The sequence below is a fragment of the Agelaius tricolor genome, unplaced genomic scaffold (genome assembly GCF_023055355.1).
Source record: "Agelaius tricolor isolate 1412-34295 unplaced genomic scaffold, bAgeTri1.0.p SCAF_33, whole genome shotgun sequence".
In the NCBI taxonomy this organism is placed as follows: Eukaryota; Metazoa; Chordata; class Aves; order Passeriformes; family Icteridae; genus Agelaius; species Agelaius tricolor.
Window position 1 is genome coordinate 381,533 of NW_027269293.1, and position 25,032 is coordinate 406,564.

At 48.4% G+C, this 25,032-nt stretch overlaps 1 long non-coding RNA gene across 5 annotated transcripts in view; it reads left to right on the forward strand.

Moving 5' to 3' along the window:
• The window catches only part of LOC139602297 (uncharacterized), a 22,998-nt gene extending 650 nt beyond the window's left edge, over positions 1-22,348 (forward strand). The window contains exons 2-4 of one of the 5 annotated variants that reach the window (XR_011683170.1): positions 3,113-3,233; positions 4,451-4,564; positions 22,115-22,348. This is a non-coding gene — a long non-coding RNA (uncharacterized lncRNA). The other 4 variants (XR_011683167.1, XR_011683169.1, XR_011683171.1 and 1 more) reach the window with 4 other exon arrangements.
• Positions 22,349-25,032: the final 2,684 nt, after the last annotated feature.

Genomic DNA, 25,032 nt, shown 5'->3' on the forward strand with positions numbered 1-25,032 from the left:
CTCTGAGTGACGGGTGCGGCAGCCAATGGGTTGGTGAGATGAGGGAGGGGGAGTGCGCGCCCCGCCCGCTCAGTGCAAGCCGGGGGGAGGGGACGGGGTTTGGTTCTGAGTGATGGGTGTGGCGGCCAATGGGCCATCGAGATGAGGGTTAAAAGGGGGCTGGGGCGTGTCCAGAGCCGCCTGGCATGGGGGAGTGCTCTCCCACACTCACGCGGGAGGGGCGGGTTTGAGTCTGAGTGACAGGCGTAGCAGCCAATGAGAGCGAGAGGGCGGGAGTGCGCGCTCCACCCACCATCGCCCACGTTGGCGGGAGGGGCTTAGGTCTAAGTGACGGCCCTGGCAGCCAATGGGTTCTTGAGATTCTGTGTGGGCTGTGTCTGGCTCTGAGTGACGGCTGTGGCAGCCAATGGGACACCGAGATGAGGGGCGGGGGCTGTGGAGGCTGAGGTGGTGGAGGGGTCACTGAGGGGGATGTGGTGGCGGTGGGCATTTGTGAGCGGCTGAGGTGTAGAGAGGTCACTCTGAGGTGGCACTGGACACTTGTGAGGGGCTGAGGTGGTGGACAGGTCACTCTGAGGGGCTGAGGTCCTGGACAGGTCACTCTGAGGGGATGTGGTCCTGGACAGGTCACTCTGAGGGGAGATGTGGTGGCGCTGGACCCTCGTGAGGGGAAGGGCTGAGGTGGGTGACCCTGTGGTGACAATGGGGTCACTGTGCCCACCTGAGCTGCCAGTCCCTTGGAACTGAGCCCCTGTTGGGGGTTAAGTGGGAATTAAGGATTGAGAATTGCAGGAATTCCTGCTCCAGCTGTAATTCCAGTCACACCTGTAGCCCTGAGTGAAAGCTGAGCTGCTCTGGGCCTGCTGGACTGGGGATTCTCTGAGGTCAGAGAAGGGAGCACCACATTTCTACCTTTAAATACAAAAAACTTCGGATTTACCCTCATTCCGTTGGATCAGCACACAATAAATCCCTTTTAAGAGAAATCTTCTGTGTGTTGGGAAAGGCTGGATATTCAGTCCCTCTTCCCTTCCAAGCTGAGATGCAAATATGTATCTTCTCTTATAAATAACTTGGATTTTATAGTCTTGCTTTTGGTGTAGGATAAAGCCCAGCCTGAATCAACGTGTTCCAGATCTGCAGCTGAAAAGATGGAGACTGGAAAACATCCCTGTCCTGGGAATATTGTGCAGCAAAAGGAGGGGAAAAAACAAATCCAGAGAATCCACTTCTGCAGAGAGACTGAATTCATCTCGTTTTTGAGTGGAATAAACTGATCAGACCAAAGAGTAACGGGGAGAAATAACATTCGAGGATGAAAGTGGAACCAGAGTGGGGTGGGAAAAAAAAAAACCATTACAAAGCCAGGTGGCTGCTGGCTGCAAACACTTTTATTTATTAATAAACACAACACACTCCAAACATTTGGCTGCTCGACAGAATCCTCAAAAGTCTTGGCAGGGGCTCAAAGCTGCGCTGCTGTGCCGGGTTCCTGTGTTCCTGTCCCTGCCCAGCTCAGGAGTAACGGCAGCGCAAGCTGGAAAGGTCCCTCCGGGCTGCGTCCCCTCAGGGCGGCCTTGGGGACACTTTGGTGCTGCTGTCTGCGGTGCTGAAGCTGCAGATCCCCAGCACGGCCTGCCTGAGCTGGACAAGCAGCTGGGAAACCAGACTGGTTTGAACTGGGGTTGGAACTCTCTTTGCACCGGCCCAGAGCACAGCCACGGGAATTTGGGGGTAACTTTGCTCCATGGCGGCGCTGGAAGCTCTGGGGGCGCTTGGAGGCCTTTCAGGATCAGGGGGATGCCCGGGCAGGCTGCAGAGCTCCCAGGCTGTGCTTCTGGGGTGTTTGTGCGAGGTTTCTCCCTCAGATCCGGGCTGCTGCAGAGGAGAGGCTGTGACTCACTGAGCTCGAGTGCTGTGCAGCCAGCGTGGAATTGAAACAGGCAAAAACTGGCACAATTCCCTGCAGACGGTGCTGGGCTCCCCGTTTGCCTGCAGATCAGGAGCTGGAATGCACCAGAAGAGAAGAAACCCGGGTGAACTGATATTTCAAAGGGTGAACTGATATTTCAAAGGGTGAACTGATATTTCAAAGGCATTTTCTGCTCGCAGGAGGTGACAGCGTGCAGGTGATTATCCCCAGGTGCTGGTGAGCAGCTGGAGGTGCTGGGGCAAACGCCAGCCCTGGGAAGGAGGAGAGGCCTTTCCCTGAGGCTGGTTTGAATTCCAGGGCAGCCCAGCAGCTCTGGGATTCGCTGGCATCCTCCTCCTCCTCCTCCTCCTCCTCCTCCTGCTCGGCTGGGGCCAGGGCTGGGATTGGTCTCCAGGAATTCCCAGCCATGGAGATAAGGCTGCTGACGTGAGGGGGGCACAGCCAATGGAGCCCAGGCCGGCCGAAACGGGGGGAAAATGGGATATTTTTACCCTGGGATGGGTAAAAATGGGGTTAGGGGGAGGTGAGGGTGGAGCAGGGAGGAGCTCGAGGGAAGCTCCCACCCACAGCAATAAATGCACCCAGGGTGTTCGTTAATAAATAATAAATGAAGCAAATTAATCACTTTATTTCCCCCCCTGCTCTGGTCGCATCTTTTTATTTCGTGCTCAGAGGGTTCAAAACTCACAGAATTCCAGGATGGTTTGGGGTGGAAGGACCTTAAATCCCATCCATTCCCGTGGCAGGGACCCCTCCACCATCCCAGGCTGTTCCCACCCCATCCCTCAGGCACTTCCAGGGATGGGGAACCCACACCAATCTCTTCCAGTGCCTTTCATAATAAAGAATTTCACCCAAATTCTCCATTTTCTTCTTTTTCTGTCTCTGTTTATTGCCTTTTTCTTTCTTTTTCCTAAAAATTATTCCTAAATGAAAATGCCTTAAAATTGTACTTATTTCACCTTTATTGCCTTTTTCTTTCCTTTTTCCTTAAAACTAATCTTAAATGAAAATGCCTTAAAATTTTATTTATTTATGAATACCAATAAATAAAAGAACCAACCAATCGGTATTCAATTTATTGAATACCAATAAATGAAAGAACAACAAAAAAAGTCTGGTTTTTAAAAAAATAAAAATATTCTCTATGCTGACAAAATTTCAATTTTTTTTTTTAAGGGTTAAATCCATAGGGAAGAAATTGGGAATGAGCTGGGCCATTCTCCTGAGCCACCACGAGAGGGACACAGAGGGAAAGCAAAAGGAGCTGGGAAGGGAAGAATCCAAGGAACGGCTCAAGGTGGGATCATAGCAACACATTTCCCTTTTGTTTGGGAATCACAGCATTCCTACAGCTCCCATAAAATCCTAAAAAAAAATCCCTAAAATCCTGAATCCATCCCGTAAAATCCTAAAAAGTCTTCGCAGATAATGGGCTAAGAAACGTGAATAGTTAAAATGTTTTTTGGGGTTTTTTTTTCCCTCAGATTTTCCTCATTTTCCCTCAGCTTTTTCCATTTAGAATGTCAGGACAGGGAGAGGTTGGGCTGGCTGGGATTTTGTTCCGTCCTGAGCTCCTGGAGCAACAAATCCCCCAGGATTTTGTGGGTTTGGGGAGGGATTTCTGTTTATTCCCGGTGAGTTTATGCCTGTGGAGGTTGGGGAGGGATTTCTGTTCATTCCCAGGGAATCTTCACTAATTACCAGCTGATGATGCAAATGCCAGGAAATCCCAAATCCCATAAAATTTCTGCATGGAACAAAGGCCCCATAAAAACCCCCTGAAGTAAATATTGAGTATTTCGTGGGCTCTTGTGGAATTCAAAGTCTCAGGCCTAAAATGCCCTGGCTTGGAATTAATGCAGAGTGGATTTTTAGGGATCTGCAGTTGATTCATCCTTAATGTCAGCAAAGCCCTGGCTGGGCAGGCTGGGATTGGGATAAAAATGCTGAGAAAAAGGAAAATGGGAGGGAAAAAATCCTTATTTAAAAAAAAAAATTATTACTTTATGGACTTCAGTCTTACATTTTTGGGACAACATTTTAATATCACATTAAAAGGCCCATTGAGTGCTGGGACACTGAGTGATCATTTTAATATATTAATATATTTATATAATTTTACATATTTACATAACTATTTTTATTTTATATTTTTATAATATACTATTGTATTCATATATTTTTATAATTTTTATTTCTATTTTATATTGTTGTATATTCCTAATTTTATATTTATTTCTATAATTTCATCTATTTTTATTTATTTTTGTATTTTTACCAAGGCCTTTAATGCCCAGAATGTTTTCACAAGCCAAGAACATCTCCAAAAAGTGTTATTAAATAAATTTCAGAACTTCTTTAATTTGCCAGAAATTTTAGTGCAAGGGGAAATGCAAATCCAGCTCTGATTTCAGTGGAGAAAATTCACAGCAAAGGGTTTTTCTTCAGGATCTGTTTTTGCTTTTATCCCTCAGCAAATTGTGATAAATCTGATTAATTTTGATTTACCTGCAGGTTTAATTGGGGATGAATATTCCCAGAACAAGTCACGGGGATGTAGGAAATGGAGGAGAAGATTTTGGGCAAAATCCAGGGATTTTGAATGAAGAAAGTTCTCAGAAATGAATGGTGAGTGACATTAAAAGATAGCAGGTATTAGAAGATAACAGAGAATAAAACATAAATAATAAAAGATAACAGCAGGAGATGAAAAGGAAATGAAACTTGGTGCTCCAAACCAGCTCCAAATGGATACTAAAAATAAATAAATAAACAAACAAACTCCAGTAAATCAGAATTTAATATTAAAATAAGAATTAAAAATACTGAGTTTCAGTGGGAAACTTGAAATCCTTCCTTCCAAAATTGTGTTAAAATTCCCTTTCCTTGAAAAGAGCTGAAACAACAAGACAGGACCTGAATTCAAGGAATTAGTGCAGGGAAAAAAGCTTTTTATGGGCAGAACTTGTGCCTTTTGTAGGTTCAGAATCACCATGGGAAGGTAAAACTCACTAAGAAAAAGCCAAGAGTTCCTAAAACCCGAGGAAAAGCTGCTGGAACTCCTGAATTTATTCAAGGAGAACTTTGGGAGGATCTGTTCCCTATTAAAGCTGCCTCTGGAAGGAGCAGAGTTGTTAAAAATCCTCCATTTCCAAAGGGGCATCCACAGCTCCCGGGGAAAACAAAAATTAAAAAAAAAAAAAAAAAAAAAAGGGATTTTTCCAAAGCAGATGTTGTTGGAGCTGAGCTCAAAAACAAAATGTGGAGCTGCTGATGGGCTCCAAAATGTCCCTGTTTGTTGGGATTGCTGGCAGCTTTCCTGGGCAGATGCAGGGCTGGTGGAGTAATGGAAAATCCAGGCTTCCCACAGGGCTCTGGGGCTGCTGATCCTCCCCAAAACCTGGGGAAAAGGGAGATTCCAGGTTATCCCACGGGAATTTGGGAATGTGGGCAGCTTTGGGTTTCTCCTCAGATTCTGTGTGATGCAGGTTTTTCATTCTGGGGCAAGGCAGAACACTCAGGGTTAAAGCTGAGGTTGGGGTTGTGTCTTCAAAGAGGAAAAAAAATCCCTTCAAAATCAGGAATTTTGGAGTCCCACCCTGGCTTTTGGTGTAATGGAATAACATATTTACATTCTCTGCATAGGAAATAAATCCTCCCAAGGAAATCCTTCTTTCCTGCTGTGGAAAAATCTTAATTTGGCTCTTAATGATGAAATGATGCAAGGAATCAATAATTGGGGTTTGGCTGAGTGTCCCAACTTGTCCAAGGTGTGTTTGGCCACACCAGGACTTCAGGAGGGCTCCAGGACGAAACACCCTCACCCAAAAATGGCCTGAAACAGGAACATTTCATTTTCTGGCCTCCATCCCTGAAGAATTTTCCTTTTCAGTCCCTTTTGATGTTAAATTTGCCCAGCTTGGCCTTATCTTTACCTTGCAAATACCCCAAGTCTGGAAAACAAGGAGTGTAAAGTCATTTATGCTTCCACTGCTATAGGAAAAACTGGTGATATTTCATCAAATTTAAGTTTCCTTTTCATTTTTTTTTTTTTTGCTGAATAAAAATCAAACAGAGTGGAGAGACCCCAGAAGTGCTGGTGCTGGAGCTGTTTTGCCATGGTGGAAGGCCTTGCAAGGAGCTGTGCTTGTGGTGTCTGGGGGATGCTTTGAGGAAGGACAAGGAATGTTTTGATGTTTTCCTTGCAGAATTCTGTGGATTTCGGGAGGAACCCAGCCAGGGCTGCCCTCAGGCCATCAATGGTCCCAGTGTAGTTCTGGGAGGCCTTCCCAGAAGTCAGGAGCTCCTTGGAAGTGAGCCCAGGGCTGCCATCAAACAGCCTGGGACGAGATCAAGGGGGCTGTGGGCTCCCAGATGGCCCCACACTGCCAGAGGGGAACATTCCCATTGCACCACGGCCCCAGCACCCTGAAACAGAGAAAACACAGAGGCCCTGCAACTCTGGCTGTGCCCCTACGTGCTGGGAAGGTTTCCCTCATCCCCCTCATGTTCTGGGCTCTTCCAGCTGCTCCTTTTCCCTTTTTCCCCTCATCCCCCTCATGTTCTGGGCTCTTCCAGCTGCTCCTTTTCCCTTTTTCCCTTCATCCCCCTGATGTTCTGGGCTCTTCCAGCTGCTCCCTTTGCCAGGGATGATCCCTTTTCCTTTTTACCCCTCATCCCCCCAGTGTTCAGGGCTATTCTAGCTGCCAAGGATGAGCCCTTTTCCCTTTGTTCCCTTTTTCCACGTGGGCAACAAGGCTGGTGAGGGACCCAAACCACCCTCACTGTGGGTGAACAATCCCCACATTGCATTCTGCTGTGGCACACACACAGGCACAGAAAATGAGATAAGAATATTCTTGGGGAGATTTGTGCCTTGCTTTTCTCTGTCAAGAGAAATGTGGGGCTACACACTTGGCCTGACAGGCCAAGGAGCCAAAACACCAACAATCCCCACATTGCCTTCTGCTGTGGCACAAACACAGGCACAGCAAATGATGAGAATTGTGTTTTTCCTTTCTCTGGGGTTCAGAGAACATGGAACCCAGAAATATTCTTGGGCAGAATCGTGCCTTGCTTTTCCCTGTGCAGGGCAATGGGGTGGCACAGGCTGGGCAGGATCATGATGGAGACACCTCAGCCCCTCTCTGGCCCTAGCCCAGGCTCCTGCAGAGCCTCCTGCCTGCTGCAGGGCTGTGTGAGGAGGCAGAGCTCCCCCAGGAAGGGCAGAGACAGGGAATAATCACTGGGAGAAACCATGGAAATTCAGAGATAAGGACTTTTCCCATGCTGCTCCCTGCAGAGTCACCAGCAGAGCTGGGGTTCACATTCCCACAGGTGCTGTGGTGGGAGTGGAGCCTGGTGGAGCTGCTGGGTTCTGAGCAGGGCCCGTGGCAGCACAGCACAGCCATGGAGGAGGCTGGAAACTCTGAACTGGGGCTGTTTGTGCTAAAAACGGCACCGCTGGCCCTGATTTATGAGCAAACAGGAGTTTGCAAAGGGCCTCGGGAGCCTGGCCCAGAAATCCATGAGCCTGATGTCATGTGGAGAGGGCCCAGAACACAGAATTATTTTTATGGAGTTGTTAGCAAGTGTTATTAAAAAATTGAAATGTTCAATTGGAATTTTTTTTCTTGGCTATAGGATGAGGGCAGAGCAAAAGTCCTGGAATGGATGTGGACGAGACATCCCAGTTTTAGGCCACCCTTCCTGGCTCCAGATGAGAGCATGGCTTTGCTGGAAGAGGGGATTGCAAAAGGGGATGTGAGGGAGGTCTGGAGCAGTAATTTTAAACAGCACTTCAGCCATGATGTCATTTCAGCTGAAAAATAATGTTCAAAAATAATGTTCAAGTTTGGGTAAGCAGAGCCCGGGGCCAGCAGCCGGGGGGGGAGGAACTGCAGCAAAATGGAAAGTCCAAAAAGTGGAAGGTCATGGTGGAAAACCAAATCAGAATAACCTCGAAAAAAGGTGGATGAAAACCCTGGAATTTTCAGTGAGCAGGAGGATTCCAAGGAAATGGAGGGGAGGAAGATGTTCAAACCCTGGACAGGGCTTTCACTCCCCTGTCTGGAAGTCAGAAGCCAAATCCTGGAGCACAGGAACAGCCTGAAGGATTGTTGTGACCCCAGGCTGAGATCCCAGAGTGATCCCAGATCTTCTGCTGGGATTTAACCCAAATCCAGCCAAAAGCTGCATCCACTCCTTGCCTGGAGAGGCCAAAAGGCTGAAACAACGCAGGGACGTTGTTCCAGTGGGCTGGTGGTTTGTCCAGTGTCATTGCAGAGGTGGCACTGTCACCCTCCAACCCCCTATCACTCTTGGAAATCTATAAATGTTATCTATAAATCTATAAATGTTGGAGTCAGAAATTAAAAATTCTCCTTTACCTTGTGAGAGCTGCGTGTCCATGTTGTGCTGCTGTGGCCTGCAGGCTCAGGGGATCACAGCTGGAGCAGCCCTGCCCTCGGTGCCACCCCCAGGAAAACCTCTCTGCACAGGAAGCGTCCAGCAGGCACCCAGAGCCTGCCCAGGGTGTTTAGGAGCAGAGGAAAGGATGAAGAGGAGCAGCCCTGCTCTGTTTCACTGTTTGCATCACCTCCAAAAAGAAGCAGCTGAACTGTGATTCCCCTGAGGCAGCTCCCAAGGAATTTACCCAACAATCCAAGGAAAAAAACCTTTTTTTTTCTTTTTTCTTTTTTTTTTTTTTTTTTCTCCACCTACAGAGTTGGCTGCAAAAGCTCATTCTCACTGCACAAGAGGAAATAAAAAATCCCATTTTGTTGGGGAGAGCCCAGTCCTGCCAGAGAGCCCGGCCCATGGGGCCAGGCTGGGAGCAGGAGTGGGACAGGAGGGAATAAAGTGGCTCTTGATGTGCTGGGGCTGGGGGTGAGGCACAGGCAGCAGAAATGGAAAGGTCAAATTTCCCAACAGCCCCAAGAGAGGGCTCTTCCTTCTGGGGGAGCTAGAGGGGGAAAAAGGAGGAGAATCTGAGCAGCAAACAGGGAGATGGGAGCACGGGAGAACCTCCTTGGGCAGCAGCACATTCCCAAGCCATGGAGGAGGCCACATTCCCTTCTTGGAGGTGAAGGAGCAGAGATGGGGAAGGCCATGGGAGAGATGAGGGGAAAGGAGGGGAAAAGCTGAGGTTGGATACAGCAGGAGCTTTCCTTTTCCTTTTCCTTTTCCTTTTCCTTTTCCTTTTCCGTTTCCGTTTCCTTTTCCCTTTCCTTTCCTCCCTCATTTTTTTCTCCACCAGAGAACCCCAGCCCCAGCAAAGCTCAGTTTTGTTCATGGTGGAGGAAGATCTGCTTTGCTTTCACCCCACCAACACCCACTCCTGCAGCCCTGCAGGGTCCTGCCTGCCCTGGGGAAGCTCCAGGAGCAGAACCAGCCCTTCCTGCCCTTGGTTCTGCCCATCAGGGGCTGGTGCTGCTGCCCAGGGTGCCCTGCCCATCCATCCCTGCCCATCCCTGCCCATCCATCCCTGCCCATCCATCCCTGCCCATCCCTATCCATCCCTGCCCATCCATCCCATCCCTGCCCATCCCTGCCCATCCCTGCCCATCCCTGCCCATCCCTATCCATCCCTGCCCATCCACCCCTGCCCATCCCTGCCCACCCCTGTCCGTCCCATCCCTGCCCATCCATCCCTGCCCATCCCTGCCCATCCATCCCATCCCTGTCCATCCCTGCCCATCCCATCCCTGCCCACCTCCCTGTGCTCAGGGTGCAGGGCAGGGTGCAGGGACACCAAGCCATCTCCCATCACCATGGACATGCTCACTCAAGCTGAGTTCAAAGGAAATTGTTGCAGCTAAAGCTGACGAGGCTGGCAGGAGAGGCTGGCTGGCAGCTGAAAGGGGCCAGCTCCTGGTGGAAGGAGGTGGGGTCAGAAAGGGGCCCTGCTCCAGAGAGCCCTGGAGAGCTCCCTTGGAACAGAGCCTCCCCCAGCAGCACAGGAGGCCAGGCAGCATCCCCAGAACACCCCTGCAAGGTGCAGAGAGGGCAGGACAGAGAGAAGGACAGAGAGAGGGGCAGGACAGAATGCAGGACAGAGAATTCAGGATAGAGCAGGGCAGGACAGAGAGAAGGACAGAGAAGAGATGGACAGGGAGAAGGGCAGGACAGAGAAGGGAATTGATAGGGTTTTTTTAGGGTCCTTTCAAGCATGACAGGCTGGGGGCAGCTCAAGGGGCACTGTGGGGGCTTGAGGGTGGCACAGGCTGGGAGCTGAGGGAGGAGCAGGGAGAGGGCGCAGTGGGTGACACACAGAGAGGCTGAGGGTGACAGGGACAGCAGGAGGGTGACAGAAGCTGGGGGCTGAGGAGCAAAGGAGAGGGAGTAAGGGTGACAGACAGGAGCTGAGGGGCAGCTGAGAGGGGGCTTGAGGGGCATAGGGGGGGCTTGAGGGTGACAGCCAGAGCCTGAGGGCTGGGGGACAAAAGGAAAAGGGCTGGGGTAGGTGTCTGGGGGCCCGCAGTGGCCAGCTGCCATCACCTGGCACTGACATGTTTGATGAAAATCCTTTCGCTGGGATTTTCCTCCTGAGAAGCCTCAGAACAGAAATGGAACCAATAAGGATCTGCTGACTGTGGAGTGTGGGCTGGAGATGGTTTAGCAACAGGAGCATCTTGGATTGGTCTCCTGTGCATTGTTTCTACTTGGTGACCAATCATGGTCCAGCGGTGTCGGGGCTGTGAGCAGTCCCAGGTTTTTATTATTCATTCCTTTCCAGCTTTCTGATGTCTCCTTGCTCTTTTAGTATAGTTGTAATATCTCATTTTCTTTTAATAGAATAGAGACAATAAAATAATATTTCAGCCTTCTGAAAGATGGAGTCAAGATTCCTGTCTCTTCCCTTGTCCTGGGGACCCTCAAACAGCACCACAATCACCAGCTTGAGCTGGTCTGGGCAGCAGCAAGTAAAATAAAATAAAAAGCTTTAAAAAAAGAAAAATTAAAAATAAATAAAAAATAACTTAAAATTTAAAAAATAAAATGAATTAAAAATAAATGAAAAACAAAATAAAAACTGTAAAGTGCTGTAAAGTACCGTAAAAGTTCCATAAAAGGAAGTGCCATAAAGGGCGACTGTTGTAAAATTAAATAAAAAATAATATTTAAAAAATAAAATAAAAAGCTTCAAAAAAAGAAAAATGAAAAATAAAAATTAAATAAAAAATAAAATTAAAAAAATAAAATAAATGCTTTAAAAATAGAAAAATGAAAAAAATGTAAAAAATAAAATAGAAAGCTTTAAAAATAGAAAAATGAAAAATAAAAATTAAATTAAAAAATTAAAAAATAAAATAAAAAGCTTTAAAAATAGAAAAATGAAAAATAAAAATTAAATAAAAATAAAATTAAAATAATAAAATAAATGCTTTAAAAATAGAAAAATGAAAAAAAATTTTAAAAATAAAGCTTTAAAAATAGAAAAATGAAAAATAAAAATTAAATTAAAAAATTAAAAAAATAAAATAAAAAGCTTTAAAAAAAAATGAAAAATAAAAATTAAATAAAAAATAAAACTAAAAAAATAAAATGAAATGCTTTAAAAATGGAAAAATGAAAAAATATTTAAAAACATAAAATAAAAAGCTTTAAAAAAGGAAAAATGAAAAAAAAATTAAAAATAAAATAAAAAGATTTAAAAATAGAAAAATGAAAAATAAAAATTAAATTAAAAAATTAAAAAAATAAAATAAAAAGCTTTAAAAAAACAAAAACGAAAAATAAAAATTAAATAAAAAATAAAACTAAAAAAATAAAATAAAATGCTTTAAAAATAGAAAAATGAAAAATAAAAATTAAATTAAAAAATTTAAAAAATAAAATAAAAAGCTTTAAAAAAGAAAAATGAAAAATAAAAGTTTAATAAAAAAGTAAAAAATAAAATAAAAAGCGTTAAAATTACAAAAATGAAAAATAAAAATTAAGTAAAAAAATTTTAAAAATAAAATAAAAAGCTTTAAAAATAGAAAAATGAAAAATAAAAATTAAAAAATAAAATAAAAGCTTTAAAAAAAGAAAAACAAAAAAATTAATAAATAATTAAAAAATAAAAAAGCTTTAAAAATAGGAAAATGAAAAATAAAAATTAAATAAAAAATAAAATAAAAAAAATAAAATTAATTAAAAATAACTGAAAAGCAAAATAAAAACCGTAAAGTGCTGTAAAGTACCATAAAAGTTCCATAAAAGGTAGTGCTGTAATGCACGACTGTCGTAAAACTGCCGTAAAGCAGAACTGTCGTAAAAGGTGCCGTAAAGCGCGACTGTCGTAAAACTGCCATAAAGCAGAACTGTCGTAAAAGGTGCCGTAAAGCAGAACTGTCGTAAAAGGTGCCGTAAAGCGCGACTGTCGTAAAAGGTGCCGTAAAGTGCGACTGTCGCAAAAGGTGCCGTAAAGCGCGGCTGTCGTAAAAGGTGCCGTAAAGCGCGACTGTCGTAAAAGGTGCCGTAAAGCGCGACTGTCCTAAAAGGTGCCGTAAAGCGCGACTGTCGTAAAAGGTGCCGTAAAGCGCGACTGTCGTAAAAGGTGCCGTAAAGCAGAACTGTCGTAAAAGGTGCCGTAAAGCGCGACTGTCGTAAAAGGTGCCGTAAAGCGCGACTGTCGTAAAAGGTGCCGTAAAGCGCGACTGTCGTAAAAGGTGCCGTAAAGCGCGACTGTCGTAAAACTGCCGTAAAGCAGAACTGTCGTAAAAGGTGCCGTAAAGCGCGACTGTCGTAAAAGGTGCCGTAAAGCGCGACTGTCGTAAAAGGTGCCGTAAAGCAGAACTGTCGCAAAAGGTGCCGTAAAGCGCGGCTGTCGTAAAAGGTGCCGTAAAGCAGAACTGTCGTAAAAGGTGCCGTAAAGCGCGACTGTCGTAAAAGGTGCCGTAAAGCGCGACTGTCGTAAAAGGTGCCGTAAAGCGCGACTGTCGTAAAACTGCCGTAAAGCAGAACTGTCGTAAAAGGTGCCGTAAAGCGCGACTGTCGTAAAAGGTGCCGTAAAGCAGAACTGTCGTAAAAGGTGCCGTAAAGCGCGACTGTCGTAAAAGGTGCCGTAAAGCGCGACTGTCGTAAAAGGTGCCGTAAAGCGCGGCTGTCGTAAAAGGTGCCGTAAAGCGCGACTGTCGTAAAACTGCCGTAAAGCAGAACTGTCGTAAAAGGTGCCGTAAAGCGCGACTGTCGTAAAAGGTGCCGTAAAGCGCGACTGTCGTAAAAGGTGCCGTAAAGCGCGACTGTCGTAAAAGGTGCCGTAAAGTGCGACTGTCGCAAAAGGTGCCGTAAAGCGCGGCTGTCGTAAAAGGTGCCGTAAAGCAGAACTGTCGTAAAAGGTGCCGTAAAGCGCGACTGTCGTAAAAGGTGCCGTAAAGTGCGACTGTCGTAAAAGGTGCCGTAAAGCAGAACTGTCGTAAAAGGTGCCGTAAAGTGCGACTGACGTAAAAGGTGCCGTAAAGTGCGACTGACGTAAAAGGTGCCGTAAAGTGCGACTGTCGTAAAAGGTGCCGTAAAGTGCGACTGTCGTAAAAGGTGCCGTAAAGTGCGACTGTCGTAAAAGGTGCCGTAAAGCGCGACTGTCGTAAAAGGTGCCGTAAAGCGCGACTGTCGTAAAAGGTGCCGTAAAGCGCGACTGTCGCAAAAGGTGCCGTAAAGCGCGACTGTCGCAAAAGGTGCCGTAAAGCGCGACTGTCGTAAAAGGTGCCGTAAAGCAGAACTGTCGTAAAAGGTGCCGTAAAGCGCGACTGTCGCAAAAGGTGCCGTAAAGCGCGACTGTCGTAAAAGGTGCCGTAAAGCGCGACTGTCGCAAAAGGTGCCGTAAAGCGCGGCTGTCGTGAAAGGTGCCGTAAAGCGCGACTGTCGTAAAAGGTGCCGTAAAGCGAGACTGTCATAAACGGGAGTTAAGCCTCATAGAACGGATTTTAATGAATTTCCCCAATGCTGACTGTTCAGTCGTGTTTAGCAGAGACTTTTGGGGCACAGTTTGAATAAAGCACTTTAATAGCACCTCCTGCCGGGCCATGGCTGCCGCGGGGCCGGTCCCAGCTTGCAGGGCGTGGCTTGAGCTGTGTTTGCCGCACGGGGGGTGCCCGCAGCAGCCGCCCCGCCCCTCCTGCGGCTCCGCCCCTCCTGCGGCTCCGCCCCTCCTGCGGCTCCGCCCCTCCTGCGGCTCCGCCCCTCCTGCGGCTCCGCCCCTCCTGCGGCTCCGCCCCTCCTGCGGCTCCGCCCCTCGCCGCCGCGAGGCTCCAGCGGGACACGCCCCCCCCCCCCCCCACCCCCCCCGTCGGACCGCGCGGCTCCGGTACCCGCGGTGCTGCTCGCCGCTGCCGCCCCGCCCCCCGGCCCCGGCCCCGCCATCCCCGCTTTTGCCGTCCCGTTGGTCCCTGCTCTCCCGGCTACCGCGGTTCCCGCCCCCGGTTTTGCCATCCTCGCGGCCCCGCCCCCTAACCCCGCCTCTCCGAGCCCGCCCCCCGGCGCCACCGCGGCCCCGCCCCCTCCTGCCCCCGCGGGTCCCGCCGCTTCCCCCCCCCGTTCCCCGCGAGTGCGGCCGCTCCTGCCCCCCCCACGTCCCCCTCGCCCCCTCTGCCGACACAGCGGGGCCGGCGGCAGCCCGGTCCCGTCGCTGCCGCGTCTTTGCCGTTCCCTGCGGCTCCCGGATCTGCAGTGCCGAGCGCGCCCGGCGCGGCCGCGCCGCCCCCAGCGCCCCCTGTGCGCGCTGCCGCGGGACCCGCCCCCCCCCCCCCCCCTCCCGCCTCCCCCCCCCTCCCGCCGGCGTTCAAGCGCACGCAGCGCAGGCCGAGCCGCCCCCGGGCCCCGCGGCAGGGCAGATCCCGTCCCCGCCGGCGCTTCAGCGCCATCCCCCGGCCCCGGCACGGCGCCGCTTGCGCCGGGACCGGGGCGCCCCGTGCCGGCGCCGCGGCGTCCACAGCGGCGGCTGCAGCCTCTGCCGCCGCCTCCCCGCCGCTCCTCCCGCCTCCTGCCGCCCCCCCGGGATCATCTCCCGCTGATGCGGCCGCCCCGCCGCCGCCCGTGGTCGCTTTCTCGCTCCTGCCGCCGCCGCTGCATGGCGGGGGCCGAGCCGCGCCTTCCCCACCGCGGCCCCCGCCTCAGAGCTGCCGGATGGCGCAGCTCCGCCGCCTCCTGCCACCACGGCCGTCCCGGCGTTCCTGGCCGCGGCCCCGTTCCCGTTCCCGCGGCTCCGCCGCCTCCCGCCCCGCGCCCGCCCCACGCCGCAGCTGCTCCAACCCCGCACCAGCGATCTCGGTCCGCGCCGCCGCTTCCGGGAACAGCCGCACGCATGCGCAGGTCTTGTCTATTTTTGTCTATTTTTGTCTATTATTTTTGTCTATTTTTGTCTATCCCCACGGCCCCGCCGCCACCCCACACTGCTTTGCCGCAGCTCCCCCATCCCTCATCGCTCTGCCTGAGCCCTCTCCCACCCTTTCCTTTGCTTTCATCCTCCCCAGCTGCCAGGCTGCAGCTGCTGCAGAAAAAAGGAGATTTTTGCTACTGCACAACGGGGAGATTTTTCACCAGCTGGAGGAAAAAATGTTTTCTATGCCCCTTTTTTTCCGCCTTTTTTTCCCCCTTTTTTTCCCCCTTTTTTTCCCCCTTTTCCTATCAGAGTCACTCCCTTGCACAGCTCCTCTCCCCCTGTGCCACTCCAGGGGCTCCCTCCTGACTTTTGGCCTCCTCAGGGGCAGAGCACAGCAAGGAGAAGGGGAAGGACAGGCTCGTGTTTCTGCTCGCTGCTGAGTGCAGGGCAGACCTGGATTTGCAGCTTTTGGGAAGAGCAGCAGGACGCTGGAGCCTCTCTGGCCCTGTAACCTCAGGGCTGGGGTCCCAGCCCACTCGTGGCCACGTGGAATCTAAAATCTGCTTTGTGGGGCTTCTCCCTCACGGGCTGAAATGGAATCACCCCATGGAATCTGAAATGGAAACGAGGGAGATGAGGATCACCCTCAGGCCAAGCTGTAGGATCAGCCCTTCCCATGGGGTTTTAAATGAATTCCCACTGATCCAGCCTTAGAAAGCTGAGCCTTGCTCAGCCTTGGATAAAGCCTCGCACATTTTGTCCTCTTTTCGTTCCCTGTTCCACCACAAACCTCAGCTGGGGAAAAAAAAACCCAACAAAGCAAGCAAAGGAAGGGGCACCTGCAGCTGGAAATGACAAAAAGCTCCTGTTTTAGGAGGAGATTTAGGACTTGGAGCTCCCCAGGAACAACTTCTCTTCCCGCTGTGCTGGGAGCCAGCAATGAGCTCAGGCTGTGAGATCAGATTTTGCTGAGTCCACAGGGTTAGGCTCGTTCTTTCCTCTTCTCCAGAAGTTCCCCTCTCCAAGCCATGCCTGGATTTTTGATTTCCTTGGGAAATCTCGGCCCCCTCAGCAGCTTTTGCTGCAGTTCTGTGTCCGGGACACTCAGCTCTGCCAGCACAAAAGTTGCTTCTGTCATTCCCATTTCTCCACCTGAGGCTGTGTGGGGTTCCTGGAACTGGGTGAGTTTTCCTGGAAGGCAGGATTAAATTTGCAGGGCAGAATGGTTTGTGCAGAAAGCACTCCAGGGCTGCAGAGGCGTCCAGGAGGCTGCTGGAATTTAGGGAGAGCTCCTGGAATTCTCTCTCCTGGTGGGGATTTCTCTGGCTGTTGATGAGCACCCAACGTGCCCTGGCTCGAGGGGATGTTCAGGGGAGAACCTGACTCTGTGCTGGCCAAAAGGAGTTGGGATTTCATGGAGGGAACACTGCAAAAATGCACAGATTGATGTGGTTTCCATCTGGAATTCAAATTAAAGGAATTTGGGACCATCACCATCAGGCCAAACCTGTGCCCTTGCAATTTTGGGGTGGGAAGAGCAGTTCAGATGGAGCCAGGGCTGACTCTGGGTCTCTCCACAGCCCATGATCCTGAGGATGATGATGGAAAAGCAGCAGGTTTGCCCTCAAGGCTATTTTTCAGCCCTGGGTGGGGCCTGGAGAAGGCACTGCCAGCACTCTCCAGAGCCAGTTCATTCCTAGGAGATTTCTGGGGCTGAGATTTTCTGGAAAACTCCAGAGGTTTGCGTCAGTCTCCATCCTCCTTCTTTCTGGAGAGCTTCCCACCCCTTGTGAGCCTGCACACGCTGTTTTTCCATCTCTCTGGAAGTGACCAAAAACCCCAAAACAAGCCCAGAGCCTGGATGATGCTGGATTTTCCTCTGAGCTCATCGAGGATGTCCAAAGCAGCACCATCTGCTGATGGGGCCAAGAATCTGTAATGTCTCAAAGCTGAGCAAAATAAAACGTGTGGGACAGAAGAGGTGGGTGATAAGGGGAGCTGAGGGGGTGGCAGCCAGGGAAAAAATGGATTTGGGAGCCAGGGGTTGTCCCAAAAGGCAGGAGGGGGTGAAATGAGCATTTCCACAAGTGCAGCTGCTGGTTTGAACCTCTTTAATGAATGACTTGGATTTACATTTATTAATTACCTTCAGGAAGGAGCTGTAGCTCCAGACTGGGAATGTTCTCCTGCATGGAAGTGTTTCCCACTGCTCCCCAGCTGCTGCAGGTTTTTATTGCTGGAACTTCCCCTCTTTCCCATTTGGAAATTCATCTTTTCATTGGAGGAAATCTTTCTTTGGAGAGGGACAAAGCACAGGGTGAGGAACCCTGAGGGTGCCCCTGTCCCTGCTGGAAAACCCTGGGAATGCCCTGGGGATGCAGGGGAGGAACTCACCCAGCAGGGCTGGCCTGGCCTTGTCCCCCTCTGCTCTGGAACCCTCCCCTGCTCAGGATTCCGGGAGCGGTTCCCAAAGGAGCTAAAAGCAGATTTTGGGGAAGAAAACTTCCTTCTGCTGTGCTGGGGGAGAAATATCAGCTGAGAGGGGGACAGGCAGAAAGGATGGAGACAAAGCTCTGCTCCAGCACCCCCACAAGAGGAAGAGTTTGATAATAAATCCATTTTCTAATTCAGGATTCTCATTTTGCCTAAGGACAACGAGACCACTTCAAAGAACAGCATGGAGAATTTGCTGGTGCTTCCTCTACCACTCTTTTCTTTGTGTTCTTCACAAATCTCCCCATTCCACAGCAAAAAAAAAACCAAACCCACTTCTCCTGGAGAGTTCTCATTGTAATTCAGAAAGGTTTTCTCCCCCATTTTCCTAGATAAGAAAAAGCCCTTTTTCCTCACACAAGTGTTAAATGACTCCTATTAAAACCAAATTTAATCAAATTTAGGTGAATTTAATCTCTTCCCGAGACGAGACAGAGAATATTACATTCAATAATCAATTTATTTCCCCCCTTTTTCTCTGTCCCACTCAGTATTTCCAGTTGGGAGAAAGGGAATTAGCACACAGTGATCGATCCTTTCTTCCTCTCCTTACAACTCAAATCTCATTTCCAGCAGTGAAAAGGTTTCTGTCTCCTGCCAAGAGCTGGCTGCAAAATCGTTTGTACAGAGCACCTCTTTGATCACTGGTGTCCTGAAAAGACCTGATTGCTGGGTTTGCCTTTTTCCAGCTGTTAAATTATCCCAGATATCTTCCTGCTGCGTTTGTTGAGGGGTTTTATTAATGGAAAGAGGGAAAACCGAGAGGGGAAACGCAGCCCCTGTTGCAGTCAGCGAGAGGAAGAGGCGAGAGAAGTGGCATTAATTTTGAATTCATGAACTAAAAGCTGGGTTTTGCTGTGCATTCAGGAGATTTGGGCAGGTTTCCTCAAGCAAAGCCCTGGCATGGAGAATCCCTGGAGTTCCCTTGGGATGCCCATGGGAAGGGCAGCTCTGGGGGCAGCGTGGCCGCAATTCCTGGGAAATTCCCAATTCCCATCTTCCCATCCCTCAGGCCCAGAAATTCCCTTTTTCCCTGGGGGATGTGCCCAGCTCCACCTCCAGGGGATCCATCCCTCAGCCCCTGGGAAAAACAAGATTTTCTCTGCAGTTCCAGCCCAAATATTTCCCTTTCCCCCTGGATTTGGCTGTGCTCCCTGTCCCTGTTTTCAGGGTGAATCCTCCCTGTGGGAAGGAGAGATGGAAGCTCTGTCCTGGATGTCCCCAGCTGTGCCGGGAGGCACCAACCTGGGGCCACCGAATCCTCACCTGGGCCACCCCTGGGGTTACAAAAACGCCTTTTTTCCTCCCCAAAATGCGAATTCTTGTGCAGCTCCAGAGCCCACCACGCACAGGCAGCTCCGAGAGATCCCCAAGCAGCGAGGAGATCCCCAAGCTCGGTGCCAGATGTTCCTTTGGAGCTCATCAAGCCTGGGACGTGCTCAGAGGCAGCTCCGTGCTCCCGAGAGAGCTCCCTGAGCCATGGAGGCCTGGAGTGCCCAGAGCCCTGAGCACCCCAGTCCTGCCTGCAGGAGCCAACTCGGGCTTGCTCCTGCTGGAGACCCCTGGCTCCCAAAACCCAGGAGTTTCACCACAGAAATCAGTGGGATGCATCCTTTGGGACCCCTGGCTCCCAAAATCCAGGAGTTTCACCACAGAAATCAGTGGGATGCATCCTTTGGGACCCCTGGCTCCCAAAACCCAGGAGCTTTCACCACAGAAATCAGTGGGATGCATCATTTAGGGGAAAAGGAAAAGCCAGGCTGCTTCCAACAGCTTTTGGTTTCAAGTTCTGCCATCCCAGAGGGTTTTGGGAACACGGAGCAGCAGAGCTGTGTTATTGTCATTATGGCTCTGGGAAGTGTTTTGCAGGAGAAAATCCCAAAAAAAGAAAAAAAAGGGGGAGATCAGAGCCAAAGGACTTTTATTGGGAAAAGATGAAGGCTCAGAGCACGAAAGCCCCAACAATTCCCAGCAAGCAGGGACAGCTCCTCTCTCTCATCCCTTTGCACCTCTCTCAGACAAAACATCCCCCAGCCTCCCCCCACTTTCCAGTGCAATTCCAGGGAATCCTTCCCAGATTCCTCGGCGTGTCTGGGCTCCCGCTGGCCGCTGGAGGAAGAGCAGCTCATTGTTACCAACGATCTTAATCCGGAGCTCCAAACCTTTTATTGTCCCTGCTGGAGAAGGCCGTGAATAGTGCAGGAAAAAATGCGAGCGGTTTCCTGCGGGGTTCAGAGCTCTCCTGGGGCTGGGATTGCGCCATGGACCGGCCAGGAATCGCCATGGATGGGCCAGGAATTGCTCCTGGGGAATCACTCCAGCCATGGATGGGGAATCGCTCCTGGGGCTGGGATTGTGCCATGGACTGGCCAGGAATCGCCATGGACGGGCCAGGAATTGCTCCCAGCCATGGACCGGCCAGGAATCAGCATGGATGGGCTGGGAATGCTCCTGGGGAATCGCTCCAGCCATGGATGGGGAATCGCTCCTGGGGCTGGGATTGTGCCATGGACCAGCCAGGAATCGCCATGGATGGGCCAGGAATTGCTCCTGGGGAATTGCTCCAGCCATGGATGGGGAATCGCTCCCGGCCATGGATGTGTTGGGAATCACTCCTGGCCATGGATGTGTTGGGAATCACTCCCGGCCATGGATGTGTTGGGAATCACTCCCAGCCATGGATGTGTTGGGAATCGCTCCCAGCCATGGATGGGGAATTGCTCCAGCCATGGATGTGTTGGGAATCGCTCCCAGGGGAGCAGCCCCAGCACCGTTCCCACATCCCACCCCCAGTGCAGGCTCCTTACTGGGGAGACTGGGAAGGATGGGACTCAGCTCCTCCTGATCCCACTTCCCCTGGGATTTGTCCCCTCTGTCCCTGCCAGGGCTGCCTGGGGACCTTGGGGACCTTCCTTGGCCTCCTGGTCGTGGGTGGCTCCAGCCCAGGTGAATTCCAGGTGTTCTGGGACAGGATCCTGGGGACACAGGGCTGGGTTGGTCAATCCCAGGTGAATTCCAGGTGTTCTCAGGATCCTGGTGACACCAGGATTGGGGTTGGTCAATCCCAGGTGAATTCCAGGTGTTCTGGGACAGGATCCTGGGGACACAGGGCTGGGTTGGTCAATCCCAGGTGAATTCCAGGTGTTCTCAGGATCCTGGTGACACCAGGATTGGGGTTGGTCAATCCCAGGTGAATTCCAGGTGTTCTGGGACAGGATGCTGCTGGCACAGGGCTCAGGTATTTCACACTTTGGATGCTCCATGTGCAAATTCCCCCAAATCCCCCATGGGAACAGCTGGGCACTGCAGCTGGAGGCAGGAGCCTCCTTCCTGCCCACCTTCCTGCTCCCAGGCCTGACAAAACCCTGCTGCTCAAAGCCTGCACAAACAGGGGTTTAAAAAGATCAGGGTCCAAATTTTATAAAGATCAGGGTGCAGATTTTAAAAAGATCAGGGTCCAGATTTTAAAAAGATCAGGTTCCAGATTTTAAAAAGACCAGGGTCCAAATTTTAAAAAGATCAGGGTCCAGATTTTAAAAAGATCAGGATCCAAATTTTAAAAAGATCAGGGTCCAGATTTTATAAAGATCAGGATCCAAATTTTAAAAAGATCAGGGTCCAGATTTTATAAAGACCAGGATCCAGATTTTAAAAAGATCAGGATCCAAATTTTAAAAAGATCAGGATCCAAATTTTAAAAAGATCAGGGTCCAGATTTTAGAAATACCAGGATCCAGATTTTCCAGCTTGGTCCTGTTCAAAGCCCACTCTCATCCGTTGCTAAAACAATCCCAACAAACAGATCCCAAAGGGATCCCCTCAGAGCTGAGCTAACGACCTGGAGACACTCATTAATTAATGAATGAATTAACGATGGGCAGCAGTAGCAGCAGTGATGATGTGAGACAAACACCAGGGTGGTGCAGAAATGAGAAATAACCCCATTAATCCTGGCAAGGGCATCAATAATCCATCCATGCTCTGAGCAGCCCAGCCTGCTGCACTCTGCTTGTGTCTCACTCTCAACTCCTCAGCAAACCCAGGCATTGAAGACCTTTGTTCAATCACTTTAATGCTTTTTATTTTTCCATTTCATCAGTGGCAAAGTGAATCAAACCTGGACACAGCTCCATTGTGCAATTTAGCTTTTTTTTTTAACTCTAGCCTTAATTTTTTCACTTTATCCTAAAGGTTTTTTTCACTTTATCCTTAATTTTTTCGCTTTATCCTTAATTTTTTCACTTTATCCTTAATTTTTTCACTCTATCCTTAATTTTTTCACTCTATCCTTAATTTTTTCAGCTCACCCGTAATTTTTTAACCCCACCCCTAATTTTTTAACTTCGCCCCTCATTGTTTCACTCTCTCCTTTATTTCTCCAGCTCTTTTCTTCCCCATTTATGGAATCTGAGCCATGGCAAGGCTGGGTCACCAGCAGGGACTGGCACCTTGGGACCAGGATGGTTCTTTCAAGTAAGGTTGGGCTTCCAAGCATCGTTTTATTGGGGTTTATTGGGATTTATTGGGGTTTATTGGGATTTATTGGGATTTATTGGGGTTTATAGGGGTTTATTCAGATTTATTGAGGTTTATTGGGATTTATTTGTGTTTATTGGGATTTATTGGGGTTTGTTTGGGTTCCAGGATCCTAGGAAAGCACGGAATTGCACTGCAAGTTTTCCAAACCACAATGAAGGCACAAATTTGCTCCCGGAGTCCCTGGGGAATGAAAAAAGGAGGAATGGCCTTAAAAATCCCTTCAGACTTGGAATGTCACTGCCTGCATCCCCTCCTGGCTGGAAGGATTTGGAAAGAGGGAAGAGAAACCTTTGGAAGCCCAGACTGTGGTGAAAAGGAGAAGTTTTTTGGAGCTTCCCTTGTGTCTCCTCTGTAATTTGGATTTTTACCCCAGAAATGCACCAGAGCCCCTCTGAAGCCTCCTCAGCCCAGTCCAGGCCGGAGATGTTTTCCACTTATTTTTAGACCCTGACCTTCCAAGGCTGAAAAATAACATTTTCCTCCTTCTGACTTTTGTCCTTCTCTTGGCAGAGGCCTGTTCAAAACAGAGAAATGGAAAATATTTCAACTTGCAGGCAGCAGGAGCTTCACTTTTTGCTGTTTGTTTGTGAGCTCCTCTCGTTTGTGATGTCAGCTCCAGGCAGGAAAAAAAGGTGCAATGAACCTGGCGGAGCCCAGACTCCAAAAAATCCCAAAAAAACATTTTCTGCTGCATATTTTGATTTTTTTTTTTCAATCAGTAAAGCTTCAATAATAATCCTGCTCCAGGCTGGGAGATGTTTCCCCATCAGCTCCTCCTGAATTTGGGTTTTTTCAACAGGAACAAGCAAAGTTTTCTGCCCTGTTCTTGTCCTGGGTTGGAGCAGGGAATTCAGGGCTGGATCTCGGAAGGAATCAGAAGAATCCAAGGAAAATAAAGGTGGGAATGAGCTCAGCCCAACCAGCTCTGCTGGACTTTGCTGCTCTCCGTGGCCACAGCTGATCCCAAAAATCTGCTGCAGCCTAAAGAGAAATCCCTTTGGGTTTCTAAAAGGATAAAAATGGGGAAAAAAATTTAAAAAAATTTAAATATTGCCTTGATATGCAGGAGCCTCAATTCCTTTTAATGTCAATTATTGGGGTTTCTTGCAGCCTGGAGCAAAAAGTCCCAGAGGAAATGACCTGACTTGCCAATAATGTGGTTTTGGTGAGTTGATTTGGCTGTTAAATAATGGAAATAATAGAAAATGGGATTCTTTTTATTTATCATGTGACCACCATTCTATAGAATAACAGATATATTATTATTATTATCAGTTATAAATGGGATTTTGGAAGTGCTGAGCTCTGTCCAGAGGCAGCAGATGATTCCTGATGGGCTTTAAATTAAAAACAATCCCTCCCTGGCTGGCTGGGGGCACAAAGAGTCCCAAAGTGCTTTCTCCTGTCCAAAACTGGTGAGGAAAACTTAAAAACCCAGAATTCTCTGGAAAGTGAAAATTTAGAAACCCAAAATTCACTGGGGACTGGAAATTTAAAAACCCAGAATTCTCTGGAAAGTGAAAATTTAGAAACCCAAAATTCACTGGGGACTGGAAATTTAAAAACCCAGAATTCAGTGGAGACTGAACTGTCAAGGCTTTGGTTTGGATGTTCATTTATAATGTGGATTTCTTCGATCAATAAAAACATAACAATAAATTTAAAATCTATTAAAATACAGAACTCAAATCTGATATCTGTGGATGGCCCTTCCAGGCCAAGCCATTCCAGGATCCCAGGGTTGTTTTTCCTGCAAAGTGGGGATTTGGGCCTCTCTTTGCTCCCACAAAAATCAGATTTTTGCTCAGTTGTGTCTCTCCCCAGTGGCCCTGTCCACTCTTCATTCCATGGCAGTTACATCTCTTTTCTTGCTGCACTTTTATGACTTTTCCACAGTTAAAAAAACCTCATTTTTTCACGAATTCTTGGCAAAACCCCTTTTTTATTGCTGTGCTGTCAGGCCTGTGATAAGAAATGTGCTTTTCCTTCCCTGTGCTGCCTTTCCTGGGGTGGGAATGTGAAAATTCTGATTTTTCTGGCTGCTCCTGCCCTCCCCAGCTGGAAGAGCCCCAAATTTCACAGCTCTGGGTGAAAGATTTGATCCCTCAGGGATGTGGGACAGGGAATTTCTCCATCACTCACTCCTCATTTGGTACTGGAAAATTCAGATTAGAAAGAAGATTTTCCCCCAGGATATCAGTGGGAAAAAATCCTTTCTCTTAATAATAATAATAATAATAATCATCGTCTTCATCATGATAATCATCATCATCATCTTAATAACAATAACAAAATTATAATAATAATGATAGTGATAATGATGATGATAATAATGGGTTGGTTTATGCAGAAATATAATAATAATAATAATAATAATAATAATAATAATAATAATAATAATAATAATAATAATAGTAGTAGTAGTAGTAATGGGTTGATTTATCCAGAAATTCTAAACCCAGGGAAATTCCAAAATTTGGATCCCACAAGGATCAAACCCTTCAGCCCCTGGCTGGATTTGCCAGCAGAGCCACCCAAATGTCACTGAGTCCAAATTCCCTTCTTTCCAGTGAGAATTTGCTGCAAAAAAGGGTAAAAAAATCCATAAATTCCAACATTCCTGGCACACCAAACTGGGAATTTTTATTATTTCTTTTTATTAGTTATTTAAAATTTTGTATATTTTATTTATATTTATGTTTAATTTTATTAATAATTTTATTTTAATATATTTTTTATTTATTTTATTTTTTCTTTTTAT